General features: G+C 43.2%; 1 long non-coding RNA gene across 1 annotated transcript in view; it reads right to left on the bottom strand.

Moving 5' to 3' along the window:
• Nucleotides 1–7,146: 7,146 nt before the first annotated feature.
• LOC146813706 (uncharacterized) overlaps nt 7,147–13,264 on the bottom strand; it is a 37,920-nt gene continuing 31,802 nt past the window's right edge. The window contains exon 3 of the long non-coding RNA XR_014962430.1: nt 7,147–10,049. This is a non-coding gene — a long non-coding RNA (uncharacterized LOC146813706). The remainder of the gene's footprint in view (nt 10,050–13,264) is intronic.

Below are 13,264 nucleotides of genomic sequence, written 5' to 3'. Positions count from 1 at the left end.
GCAATTTTAGGGACATGATGGAGGGCAAAACGTCTGCCAAAAAGCATCACAAAGAGTCTGATCCTGTAGTTGAGGCAGAGTCTGAGCCTATCTCAATCCAGGAAATGATCCAGGGTGCAGTGGAGGCTGCCTATGCGACACAAGAGAGGGTCCTCCAGCCAAGGCCCCAAGAACGAGGATTCCTCCTGATGACTCCATGAGAGAAGGATACCTAGGAGAAGGAATTTCATGCCCATTTCTTACAAGTACCTGAACTGGAAGAAATCCTTCAGAATAAGTGAGACAGCTTTTCCTGCCTTTTTGAGGCAATGCCAAACCTAAGGAGGGAACCTGAGAGTTTACCACTACATTCGCCAATCCGAAAGGTCATTGTCAAGGCCATGGACTTACATAATTCTCTGGCTATTTTCAGGTTAATATGGATTTGCTGTATTTGCCACATAATTCATCATCTGCTGCATAATCTGCAGATTTTAACAACAACAAATATTTCTAGCTCAAACGAATCAAATGTTACTAAAAACTCAACAACATGTGTTTGCGAGCAGTAGAAGGTCCTTTACAAAGATTAACTAGTCAACTTTCAGTTGCCCAGACAGTATTACCATAAGTAAAAATGATAAAGGGCCTGATTTAGATCTCGTGGAGGGGTTACTCTGTCACAAGGATGATGGATATCCCATCCGCCAAAATATAAATCCTATTGTATCCTATGGGTTTTATATTTCTGCGGACGGGATTTCCGACGCTGTGGTGATGGAATAACCCATCTGCCGAGATCTCATTCAGGCCCAAAATAATGAAGTAATACCATTGATAATGTGCTGCATTATCCTGCATAATTAGCCTTTTCTTGACGCATAATTTATTCAACCCTGCCGCTGAATTTGGAGCTAACCTACTGCATAATTCCAGAGACCCTGGTCATGGTCCACGAGTGGAGTAATGTGGAAAAACATTGGTTTCCTATGTTTCCTTCCAAGTGTGATCTTCTTCACAAGTCCTCACATAAATTTCCACCTGTTAAAAATGTGAATTCATTATGGCAGGGTTGCCCTCTCGGGGCAACCCCCATTGGATCTGGTGGATAGGAAGTCCGAGGCCAGCACATAGTCAAACTCTACGAGTCAATTGTTGCTGAAGGGTGTTCAGACTCTCGGTGACCAGATCCACATTGGAGAAGACTTTGTTGACACACTATCTATGATGAAACAGCAAGTGATGTTCCTTTCAGACATTTTGTTTGATACACTAGGAGCAGCAGCGACTGTATCCAGGGCTTCTTCGGCACCCAGAAGCCATCTGTGGGTATGCTCTTGGGAAAAAGACGTGTCCCAAATTAATATACAATACAATACGCAGGCATTTGCAGAGCGTGCAACTACTCCCAAGGGAGTGTCTTCAGGGGACTGCCCTAAAGAACGGAAGAGTATTTATGCATCTTTCATATTTCCATTCCCCAGATCTACGTTTTTTGGGCATCCACTGGAGGAGACGGTTAGAAGATCGGCTAAAGACAGGAAGCTCCTGAAACCAGTGAAATCTGTCTCAAGAAGATATGAATTTGATTTTGTTTCATAAACATATTTTATTACATTTTGCATATGAAGAATGAAAACATAGGTCACACAGTAAGCATGTATCAGAAGATAAAATTGTTGTCGCCAAGGCCGACTAGCATCATCAGCACTTTTGATTTCAATCAACCCCATCACCTCCTTGGCCCAACCATTTCCCCCACACTCGACCATGTTTGAGGTGACATCCTCTAGACTCGTAGACCAATCGCTCCTGCTGAGTGTACCTGTCCACCCCCTGATGCCAAAGTGACAGGGTGGGAGGAGAAGGGGACTTCCAGCCCGCAACAATGTTATGCCTGGCGAACATTAGGGCTGTCCCCAAGAAGGAGTGATCGACTCTCGTGCCTCAAGAGCCCTCCAGGACAGCCAGCAAAATCACCAGAGGTGGGAGCAGAACCTCCCATCCAAAGACCTCAGTGAGCTCCCCTACCACCGCAGCCCAGAAATTGTGAGTCATAGGGCACAATCAAACCATGTGATAGGAATCGGCAGCTTTGTTGCCACAACGGGAACAGACAGGCTCAGAGAAGAATCCTATTCAATGAAACCGAGCCGGGGAGAGATAGGCAGTATAAAGATAGTATGTTTGGATCATCCGCGGTTTGGAGGAGATTGCAGGAACCCTTTGTGCCATCAGTGCATCACGCTAGTCATTATCCTCGAAGGGTCCCACCCAACCCTCCCACCGGGTCTTGAGGTGATCTAAAGTGCCAGGGGTATTGACCATTAGGGGCAGTTGATTTGTGAAATTCCTCCCTTGCCCAAATTGCCCATTGGGATTTTAGCCTTGAAGGGGCTGAACTGGGGCAAAGAATCAGAGTGTGAGATGTGAGTTTGGAGGGCATGTCGCATTTGAAGATATTTATAGAACTGTGTATGTGCCAGAGTGTTGGTGGCTTGGTGTGCCTGAAATGATTGCATGTGTGTCCCTGACGAGATGTCTCCGAGTTGTGAAATCCCAAAAAGGTCCCATCGACCAAACGCCTGTAGTGACGCCACCTCCCTCAACTAAGCCCCTGCTAAAGAGGTGTCTGTTGCATGAGTTTGGTTTCCCAGCGGGTGTTTTGCAAAGCCGCTCTCCAGGCCTGAAGAGCTGTTTTTGTCACTAATGAGGTGGAGTCAAGAATGAGGAAGCAATAAATCATGGATAAAATCTGAGGGAATCCCTACAGGGATAATTCCAGGAGGAATGAGACGAAGCTCCCCATGTTAATACCAATACACAAGTGTCTTTTTAAGATACAGGACTACTCAGACAGAGCAGTGCCTGTGTGACGCGGTTCTTAGCTGGTACGAGTGGCCTTGGCTAGCACCAGTCACTGGTTGTTCGTAACAAGTGTCCAGATAAGGTGGACGAAGCCCTTGTGCCCTGAAGAAATTGCCACTAGAGAAAGGCAATGAAACATGTCGGCCCTGTTAACATGCAGTACGTTTTTATTTTTAATATACCCACGAGCTGAGAATAAAGAATGGTTGCTGTGGATGTATCTCAATTTTAAGCAAACGGGGTTGAAGTGTGTGACGCCTTCACATATTTTCACCTAGTTCACTATTTTTCTGGACACCTTTCTGTTTGTAATTTTTTGTTTTACAAGGTAGCAACCTATGATGATAAATGTGGCATAACTGGTGATATTTAACCAGCAAAGCCCGCTTTAGTGTTGCACACGTGAGGTGCTACCTTGTTTTGCACATTTTTCACTGAGTGACATATGGTTGTGGTTTTTTACACCTGTGATTTCATAGGGTATTTTGAAGATCTTGTTTAAGAACCCAGTGACTGTTGACTTTGGATGTGGTTCTATTGCTTTTAAATACACGGTGTCTTGTGAGCTCGGGACTATTCTCCCAAATGTAGGTGATGGAGAGTGGTATAGAAGAAGAAAAAATATTATCTCTCATTCTCACTCACAAAGTATATTTAAAGAATTATCGTGCGATCAGATTGGGCCCTTTTTGTTATATTATGGTAGATGGGGTCCGACCAACCCCCATTAAGCCAATCATGTATGGCCGGTAGGTGTGAGGCTAGATAATAGAGATAGAGGTTGGTCATTCCCAGGCCACTATCGTACGGGCCACATTGGCAGTTTACATTTGCCAGTTGAGCCCGGGAGCTGTGTCACAGAAAGGAGGTTGTTACTTTATCTAGGGCAAGGAACCACGTCAGCGGGAGAATAAAGGGGCAGATTTTGAAAGGCATAAAGAAGGGCATGGCAGTATCATCATTTTAAAAAGGGCTAATCAGCCCATTACATTCAACGGAAGGGACTGGTACTTAATAAGATCAGCCGTAGCTCTGCATTGCTAGGGTTCTATGTTAAGGGACCAAGTAAGCTTTGGGTGTAGTACGTCCCAGATGCCCAAGTAATTGAAGCTAAGACAACGGATGGGTATGGTGTCTTGCCAGTCGAAGCAGTCTCGAGAGAGGGCTAGTGGCACCAAGATGGATTTGGAGGGGTTCACCTTGAGGCCCGATGCTTTCTCAAAACAGTGCAGGAGGTGGAGACAACGAAGGCCAGTCACTGCAGGGTTCGCTAAGTAAAGCAAAATGTCATCTGCATATAGGGCTGTACGATCTTCATGGCCTTCACTCCACTTCCACCCGCAGGCCTGTGCATCAATACATATGAGATGCGCCAGTGGCTCCATCGCAAGTGCAGAGAGAAGCGGAAACAGAGGAGAGCCCTGTCTGGTTCCTCGACTGATAGGGAAAGGTACCACAGTAATAAAAGGATACTTTTGTGGTATATCCTGAGGTGTTTTTAGTTAGCACCTGGACCCATGTTATTCAGAAAAAGATAAGAATATCTAAGAACTCCTTTGGGAGAGCCCAACCTGATGTTGACTCCACCCTGGTGGTATCATCTTACCAGGGCGGGATGAGGTGGCCTATGATGAAGCATGTCACATAACGTGAGTTAGCCCACCTAGTCCAATTCTTGGAATTGCCATCTTTAGTAGGAGACATAAAAGCATAATTTTCTTTATATCAAAAAAGATAACTGAATCATATGTTTTGCTTCTGGTATTTACCTCCAGACGCTCCCAATACAAGGAAACCATGCCATTATTGTGTTTTATAGTTACTTGAGAGACTGTTGTGTGCCCTTCTCAGCCTCTTTTTCTCCCTTAGAGTTATATAAGGCTAACCAATATAACAGTTTTCCTTTTTTGTCTCCCTATCCATAAACCCTGGCCGTCGTGGCACGCCAAAGATGTTTGGCAGCTTCCATTGACTGGAGGTGAATTTTGTCATGCAAAAGACGCAGCCGTCAGACACTATTCCCTTCTGGATTCATCTCAAGATTTCTCTCCAGCCGTAGGGGACGCGCCTCCAACTGAGTAATGTGTAGGGACCGGGCACGTTCCAGTGCATGGATACAAAACTTGGCAAACCCTCTTATAGTGGCCTAACTTGCTGCCCAGTGGGTGCTTATAGTTCTCACAGAGCCATCATTATTTTGGAAATACATTTGCAATTTCTCCTTTAAGGCTTGGACATAGATGCAGTCTTGGAGGTACCAGGCATTGAGACACCACATAGGTCTTGGACCTTCTCTGGGGTAACCAAGATGGAAGGAGACCATTATCAGATATGCCTCAGAAAAGAATCTGGATGTGAGCAATGGCACGACAATAAAGGGCAGGCATGAAGGCAAATTCTATCCACGAATGGGAATGGTGCACAGCCGATGTGTGTGTGTATTGGCGGTCCCTTGGGTTCCATATTCTCCGTGCGACACAGAGACCCAAAGCGATAGCCCAGCCAGTGAGACGATGGGCACCGGAGCACCTGGACAACGTGGGAGTTCCTGTGGCATCCTCCTTCGGGACGGGGACCGCATTGTAGTCCCCACCAATTATTGTTAGCCCCTGCGGAAGATCCAGGAGGGTCTTAGACAAGTCATAAAAAAGGTACCTAGGGCTTACACACTCACCAGAATAATGGTCTGGCCTTTGTGAACCCCAGTGAGAGCAAGGAAGCCCTGAGGGTCGCAGATTTCATAGGAAACTGTGAGGGGAAAGGAACGGTGTAGGAAGCTGGCTCTGTATATACTATACCAAAGTAAGGTATGGAGTTCACAGAGTCCAGGAAGTCCCAAGAGGTATAGCAGAGGCTAAATTAGGGAAGTACCAACAGCTCTCTTTGTGGTAGTGTGGGCGAGCTGTTAGGCTTATCTAGAGGTGTGTTAAGCATGTATTGTATTCACTCAATCAATGACTGATACACACACTCAGAGACAGAATTCAGACCAATTAGGTAAGTATAAAAAATATATACTTATATTTTATTTTAGAACCAAGCAGGACTTGGCACAGGTGAGTAATAGATAACACTGTTCAAAATAATGCAGTTGTGCTTACAATTACAATTGGTACAGGGTTGTATAACTTATAAATACAGTTTGTATCATGCAGTAAATACTTTTAGATTACTTTTGAATTACTTTGCTGTTTACAGTAGATCCCGCACTGGCATGTGTGTTGAATGTGCTGAGAACTTTGCTACCAAACTTCCCAGTTTTTAGTAAAGCCATTATGGGGCTGTGGAGTTTGTAATGAAAAACTACCACACCATATACTCTTTATTGCTTTACTACACTTACAATGTCTAAGAATAGACTTAGACACTGTAGGGATACACAGCTCATGCCACTGTACCCTCACCTTAGGACTAGTGCACCCTGCTGAAGGGGTGACTCACCTAGGCCACAGGCAGTGGCTTGCACGCATGGCACACAGGGATGTGTGCCATGTTGACTCTTCACTTTTCTCTGCACCAAAAGACGCAACCTGCAGTGGCAGTGTGTTAAGGTGCAGGGCCTCTAAGGGTGGCACAACAGGTGCTGCAGCCCTTAGAGGCCTTCCCTGGTCACAGTGCCCTTGGTACCCATGGTACCTTTTACAAGGGGCTTACCTATGGCCAGGGATGTGCCAATTGTGGATACAAAGGTACAGTCTTGGGAAAGAACACATGCCTTGGGAACTTGATAGGCAGGGACCCAGGAAACATCAAGTCAGGTTGCATCAGATGCCAGGTAAAATGTGGGGGGTAACCATGCAAAAAGGGGGCACTTTCCTACAAATGGCATGACAGAATGGCTACCCCGCAAGATCCACAAGTATAGCCACGTGAAAGACCCTGTTGTAACCCTTATGTGCCTGGGAAGGGAAGTGGTTGCCTATTAGATGATTCTCTTGGAGCAGGAGAAACTCAGGGAGGTGTTGGTGGGCAAAGGTAAGAACTGCGCTGTGTTTTATCCAGTACAAGAGGCCATTAATGTTCCAGGACAATTGTGAAAGGTCGACATCACGGGAGCTATAAGTGTCATGTGCAACAAAGGAGTGATGCCCTTTCACTTCCACCTCCCCCCGGATGTGTATCTGGTTCCCCTCCTTCCCACCCCTCCCTCCTTCCCTTTGCTCCCCTCCTTGCTCCCCTGTCCCCACCCCTCTCCTTTCTCCCCCCCCACTCGGGGCAAGCCCTACATTGGGGCTCTTAGACCCGACGAACACCGGACGCAGGTACATCAGCGTGGCGGTTAGTCTACTAAGCGGCATTTTGGTTTTGGTTGTTTTTTGTTTTTTTTGTTCTGTTGGGGTGTTGTTTAGGGAGGGTCTTGGGGGTGGGTGGAATGGGTACGGCACTAGGTAGCATCTAATAGAACGATACTAGCGGCCTGGGATTGTAATTGGTACACTTCAGCTGTAAGACCTGCTGTACTCCCTGTAAGCTCCTATTACTTTCAGTATGCAGAGTAATGATGAGTGAACAAGATTTAGGCTAAACTGCGCTATTGTATTGTCTTTAAAAAACATATTAATTGCAGTGTTCATTTGTGAACCATTTGAAAAGTTCAATAAAGATATTTAAAAAAAAAAAAGTGTCATGTGCAACAAGGAGGAAAGAAAGGAAGACAGTGTGACCGCTGGGCAGGCAGGAGTGCGTGTATGCAGTGTAAGAGTAGAAGCCGGGCCTTGGCAAGTGGCACTTAGAATCTTGTGCGGGCGTGTGTCGAAAAGAAAACAGGCTGTAATAAAAAAAACAAGCTACTATTAACAACAACAGAAAAAGCAGTAGCCTTATACTGAGTCGCCACCTTGTACTTCTACCCCAGAAGCATCTGTCACCCTCGAAAGGAAAATTCCAAAGAAAAACAACGTACACAAAGGGGAAAACATGAGCACTGGATCCCTCAAGAATTAAAGGATGGTTGACTGTCATTGAGATAGGCGGGACATCGTTCTGCGAAGAAAGAGATCTTGTCCTGTGGATGTCGTCCTGTGGATGATAAGTGACAGAGGACTTATATTTTGCGGACTTTGAGAGAGGTCTGTGTCCACCAGAGTCACTGTTGGCAGTAAAGTCTTAGCGTTGAGGCGCAGTTCCTGGTCTAATTCTCGGTCCTCCAAAACGGAGGTCCAGGGATGGTGTGATGGAGAAGGTGAGCGTTCGTGTTCCAAAGATGATTTAGATGGTGTTTTGGAGTGAGTAGCGTGGCGTCGCCTCTGGGAGCAAGTGCAATTTCATCTTGGTTTGGGTGCCGGTGTGACCCTAACAGAACCAGAGGGTCTAGATCCACGTGGCAAAGTATCAGCATGGGCTTGAAGGGGCCGCTCTGCCATGATCTACAGCCATGTCCATTCCGGGGTATGCAAAAAATTGGATTTGTTGGAATGAATTACGCGTAATTGGGCGGACAGTATTGTAGTCCCATGGCTCTGAGTTTCTGCTTAACCTCTGTGTATGAGTTTGGTTTTAATGGAGCTTTTGCTCCAGCTTTAACATTAAAAATGCCCAGCCCTTTCAAGGCAGGGGTCCTGGCTGGGGTGCCCCTATGGAGTACAAGGCCCAGTTTCAACCAACTGCTCCTGACAATCTTACACAGCCCCTGAAAGCATGGCTATTCCAGTCAAACCCTCAGTCAAGTTGGAAGCCAGTTAAGATATTTTTCAAAGATCTGACAGTTAAATATATCAGACAGAAGGGCTGGTGAGGTGGTACAATGAGGGTAGTGCTTGAACATTTCCAGTACACTAATGCTGAACCCCACTTTCAAGAGATCCAGTTGACCAAGCAGCTCTGCAGGATGGCATTCAGAAATCGCTTGACAAAGAAACAATCACTCCAGTCCGAACAGTGGTTAATTTGTAAGTAATATTAGTGTCAGGGCTCTCCTAAAGAGGCCACTGCAGCTTGCACCACCCATTGCCCCCAACAGTGCTGCCAATAATAGTAACAACACAGCTACTAACCATAAGACTCCTACAAGTGTGACAAATTGGACTAGTCCAGGTCCCCAAAGCCATAAGAATGGCTTGGGGGGCAGGCAATCGTCATTTTTAATGTATTTTATAAATTAATAATTGACTGTTGTTGTGGTCATCTCTAATTTAGCCAGATAGCACCACCTTGTGGCAAACTGTCACAAGCGCCGGTGTTGACAATTAAGTGCTGGTGCCGAGCACCAAAAACCTCACGCTCAAATTAAGCAGTCAGTCCCCGAGGATCAGGACAAAGGCTGCTATTCCATCATCTTGCACGTACAGGAGATGCCCAGTGAATACAGGCCTGTGATCAATTTCAAGGAAGTGAACAAGTACATTCCATACCAGATGTTCAACATGCTAACCTTCTCCAGTGGGACTAGGATTTTCCCATCTTTGGATGACTGGCTCATTGCTTCTCTTTCTTTTCTGAAAAGAACATAAGAGTTTCTGGCTGTTTCCAAGGGGCTGATCAAGTTTGGCTTCCTGATAAATGTGGAGCAGTTTAACCACATCACATCGCACACCATTCAGTTCACTTGGGGCAAGTTTGAGACCTCTCAGAGGAAGAACTTTCTTCCAAGACACAAGAGGCTGAAACTTCAGACTCACCTGAGGGACCTGTTGGCGAAGCCTCACACATTGGCCAGGGATTGGCTGGTGGTTCAGGGGAACATAGCAACAGTCTATTGGGTATGTGTCCATTTGAATCCCGTAGCCCATTATCTTTTACATCACTGTGTTCCATCATGTCAAGGATATGCTTGTCTGATATGGTTCACTCCCAGATTGTTCAAGAGCTCCAATGGTGAGTACAGTGAGTGATATTGGACACAGTTCTTCATTTCTCCTTCCCTCTCCTTAGTTGATTATAACAGATGCCAGTGAGAGAGGCTGGGAGCAACTTTAGAGGACAGGTAAGGTCAGTACGACTGGGAGCTCCAAGGTCTTTTGAGGTCTTCCAGCTGGAAGGAGTTATTGGCCCTGTTGCACTTTGCTCCAGAGTTGTTTACTCAGGTGGTAAGGGTCTTCTCAGACAATCAGGGGTTAGGGCCAACCTGAATCACCAGGGAGGGTCATGGTGTTCCTCTCTAGCTCCTCTGATGCATGAGATTTGCATTTGGGCAGAACATCTCTCCTCAGTCTATTTCCAATCCTTCTTCAGCTGTCAGTGACTCCTTCATTTGGGAGCTCCACCTGGAATCATTTCATTTTTTTTTAGTTTAAAAGGAAGTTTATTTTATATAAACATGAGATTAAATACAGTAAACAAAAAAATACATATATGTATAATTCATCATTATAAAAAAAGATGGGAAGGAAAAAGAGAGAGGGATGAGAAAGAAAAAAGGGAGGGAGATAAAGAGAGAAAAAATAAGGGGGATGGGAGGAACATCCATTTTATGTGTAATATGGGAAAAAAGCAACACTTATGCATAAAGAATTCCTACAAACATTGAAATAATCTATGATTATAAGATAATTTGTAAATAAAACAGCAATAAGTATATAGTCAAGGGGGTCTGGCAACCTCTTCAATGCGAGGGTTATGTAATGGTAGTTTTTTAGCAGACTTATTTAAGAATTCAGTAACAGGCATCCAAAGAGTTTCTCTTTTAATAGCAAGCGAGACTGGATATACATAAACTCGGTCAAGTCTATTATTATAGCAAACACCATACCACCATGCTTGAAAAGATACTGTTGAGGTGTCTTTCCATGATTTAGTGATCTGCTGAAACACAACAGCTATATGCAGATCAATAATATGAAAAGAAGGAGGCCAAACTTAAGAGACACTACCTAGGAAAATGTGTGAAAAAGAAAAAGGAATGTGGAAATGACAAATAATGTTAATCTGATGCCATACTTGAATCCAAAAACTGTGAATTTTTGGACAATCAAAAAGCATTTGTGTAAGATCCACTGACGCAGCAGAACAGGACCAACAGGAAGAAGGTATGATAGGGTCAATCTTATGTATTTTAGTTGGAGTAATGAGTAATCTATTATAAATAAAAAATAAAGTTTGAGTAGTATTAGCTGCTCTAGAAGACCTCCTCACCTTATTCCAGATTTTATTCCAAAGTGGAATAGGGAAAGATGCACCCAAATAAGATTCCCAGCTACATTCAACCTCAGATTTATTACGAGAAAATGGGATATCCATTAATTTTTTATATATTTGGGAAGCTGAAGGAGAATTACTTTGAAACGATGTAGTAATAGGGGATAAAGGAGTAGGAGGAGTAGGAGTAGGAGAAGTGGAGAGAGACTTATAAGAGGATTGAGCAACTGCTGTTAAAGATAAATATTTGGAATGAAATGAGGAGGGAAGGGAAAAGCGAGATTGCAATACCGAAAATGGTACACAAACACCATCTTGAAAAAGTTGATAAGTCCATTTGAGACCATGTGATAACCAGTCTTTCCAAAAAATATATTTATTGTTGAGTTTAATATGCTTACTGTACCAGATGGATGAGTTTAGAAACTGTGCATGTTCGTCTAAAGCAGATGAAAAAAGCGATTGGAACAGTTTCCGAGCGTTTTTAAGAATAGGAAAGAAAACGACAAAGGTACATGAGAAAGGGAAATAAATTCTTTGAAAGAGAAAGGGTGAAAAAGGGCTCTCTCAATATCTACCCACAAAGGGAAATTTTGAGAATCTGTTTCACACTCAGACAATAAAAAGGAGGAATTTCTAAGAAAAAATGAGGAGTGGTAAGAGTAAAAATCCGGAAAATTAACCCCACCCAATTGTTGTCGTTTTTTAAAGTTTACTAAGAGATATTCTAGAAGGTTTATTATGCCATAAAAATTTTGAAAGGATGCTATATATAGTTTTGTAAAAAAGACTTAGGAATATTAATAGGTATATTTGACAGGTAGAACAGTATTACTGGAACAAGCATCATTTTTATAGAATCTAATCTACCCCACCAGGATAAAAATAAGGGGTGCCAGCGAGAAGAAGAAGAACGCAAAGTATTTTGTAACTCTTTCAGGTTTATAGCAACAGTATCTTTAAAAGTGGGGTAAACCAAATTGCAAGATATTTTATTTTAACTGGATTCCAATGAAAAGAAGAAGATAAGAAATCAGCGTGGAAGCATAGTTTGTTTAGGGGGAGGATCTCGCATTTGTCAGCATTCAGCTTGTAGCCTGAAACACGGGCAAAATCAGTTACTTCTGATAAGAAAGCTGGCAAAGAGGATTGTGGATTTGATATAAATAATAAAATTTCATCTGCGTATGCAGAGATTTTGAACTGATTGAGTCTGTAAGAAAAAAACAGTAATGTTTACATTCGATCTAATTTTTGTTAAAAAAGGTTCTAAGGATAGAATAAATAAAAGTGAAGATAAAGGGCATCCTTGCCGAACTCCTCGAAGGAGGGGGAAACAAGGGGAAACAAGGCCATTAGCTAAAATAAAGGACCTGGGAGAAGAATAAAGTAAAGAGACATAGTTAATGAATTTGGGGCCGAAACCAAACCAAGTAAGGGTAGAAAAAATAAAGGACCAAATAACCCTATCAAATCTTTTTCAGCATCTAATGAGATTGCTGAACAATAGACATTTTGATTAGTGAAACCCTGCCTATAATCGAAAGGGGGATTAGCAGCCACTGATCTAATAGCTTCTTGATTTTATTTTTCATTTTAATATAATTTAGATGGAATAATTGATGATATTGAGTGGTTACGAAGATCCCGAGATATCTAATTGGATCTGGTTTGGCTGCTTGTAGCCTCAAGCCTGGAGGAAGGGAATCAATATCTATATTCACAGCCAAAACTTCGGTCTTATTTGAGTTTATTTTATACCCCCCAATTTGCCCATATTTATTAAATTCACTTAAAACCTTCTCTATATTTTCCTTATTGGGCTTCAGATATAAAACTATATCGTCTACAAATAACTTCAGTTTAGTCATTTGAAGGATGGAGGTAAAATTGCAGTGTTATTTCTTATTTTGACTGCAAGAGGCTCGATGAAAAACTTAAAAAGTAATGGCGAGAGGGGACAGCCTTGTCTTGTCCCACGATTTATTGATATTGTTCCCGCTTGTTTTACATTTATTAAAATCTGGGCCGTCGCCCCCTTATAAATATTTCGTAACATATTTACTATCTGGACTGGAAAGCCAAAATATCGAAGGGCTAAAAACAAAGTGGACCAATTAACTAAATCAAATGCTTTTTCAGCATCTACCATGATGATACATGCTGGAGTTAGAGTAGTATTAAAATAATCCAGGGCTTGTATTAGGTATTCCGTATTGGCTGCCATAAGTCGTCCAGTTATAAATCCTGTCTGGTCTTCGTGAATTGTTTCCTGAGCAGCAAAGGAAAAACGCTCGGCCCATATTTTCATAAAAATCTTATAGTCCGAGTTTAAAAGACTCAT

This window comes from Triturus cristatus, chromosome 6, assembly GCF_964204655.1.
Source record: "Triturus cristatus chromosome 6, aTriCri1.1, whole genome shotgun sequence".
In the NCBI taxonomy this organism is placed as follows: domain Eukaryota; kingdom Metazoa; phylum Chordata; class Amphibia; order Caudata; family Salamandridae; genus Triturus; species Triturus cristatus.
The sequence above is the reverse complement of the archived record's forward strand: the minus strand, read 5'-3'. Positions and strand labels throughout refer to the sequence as shown.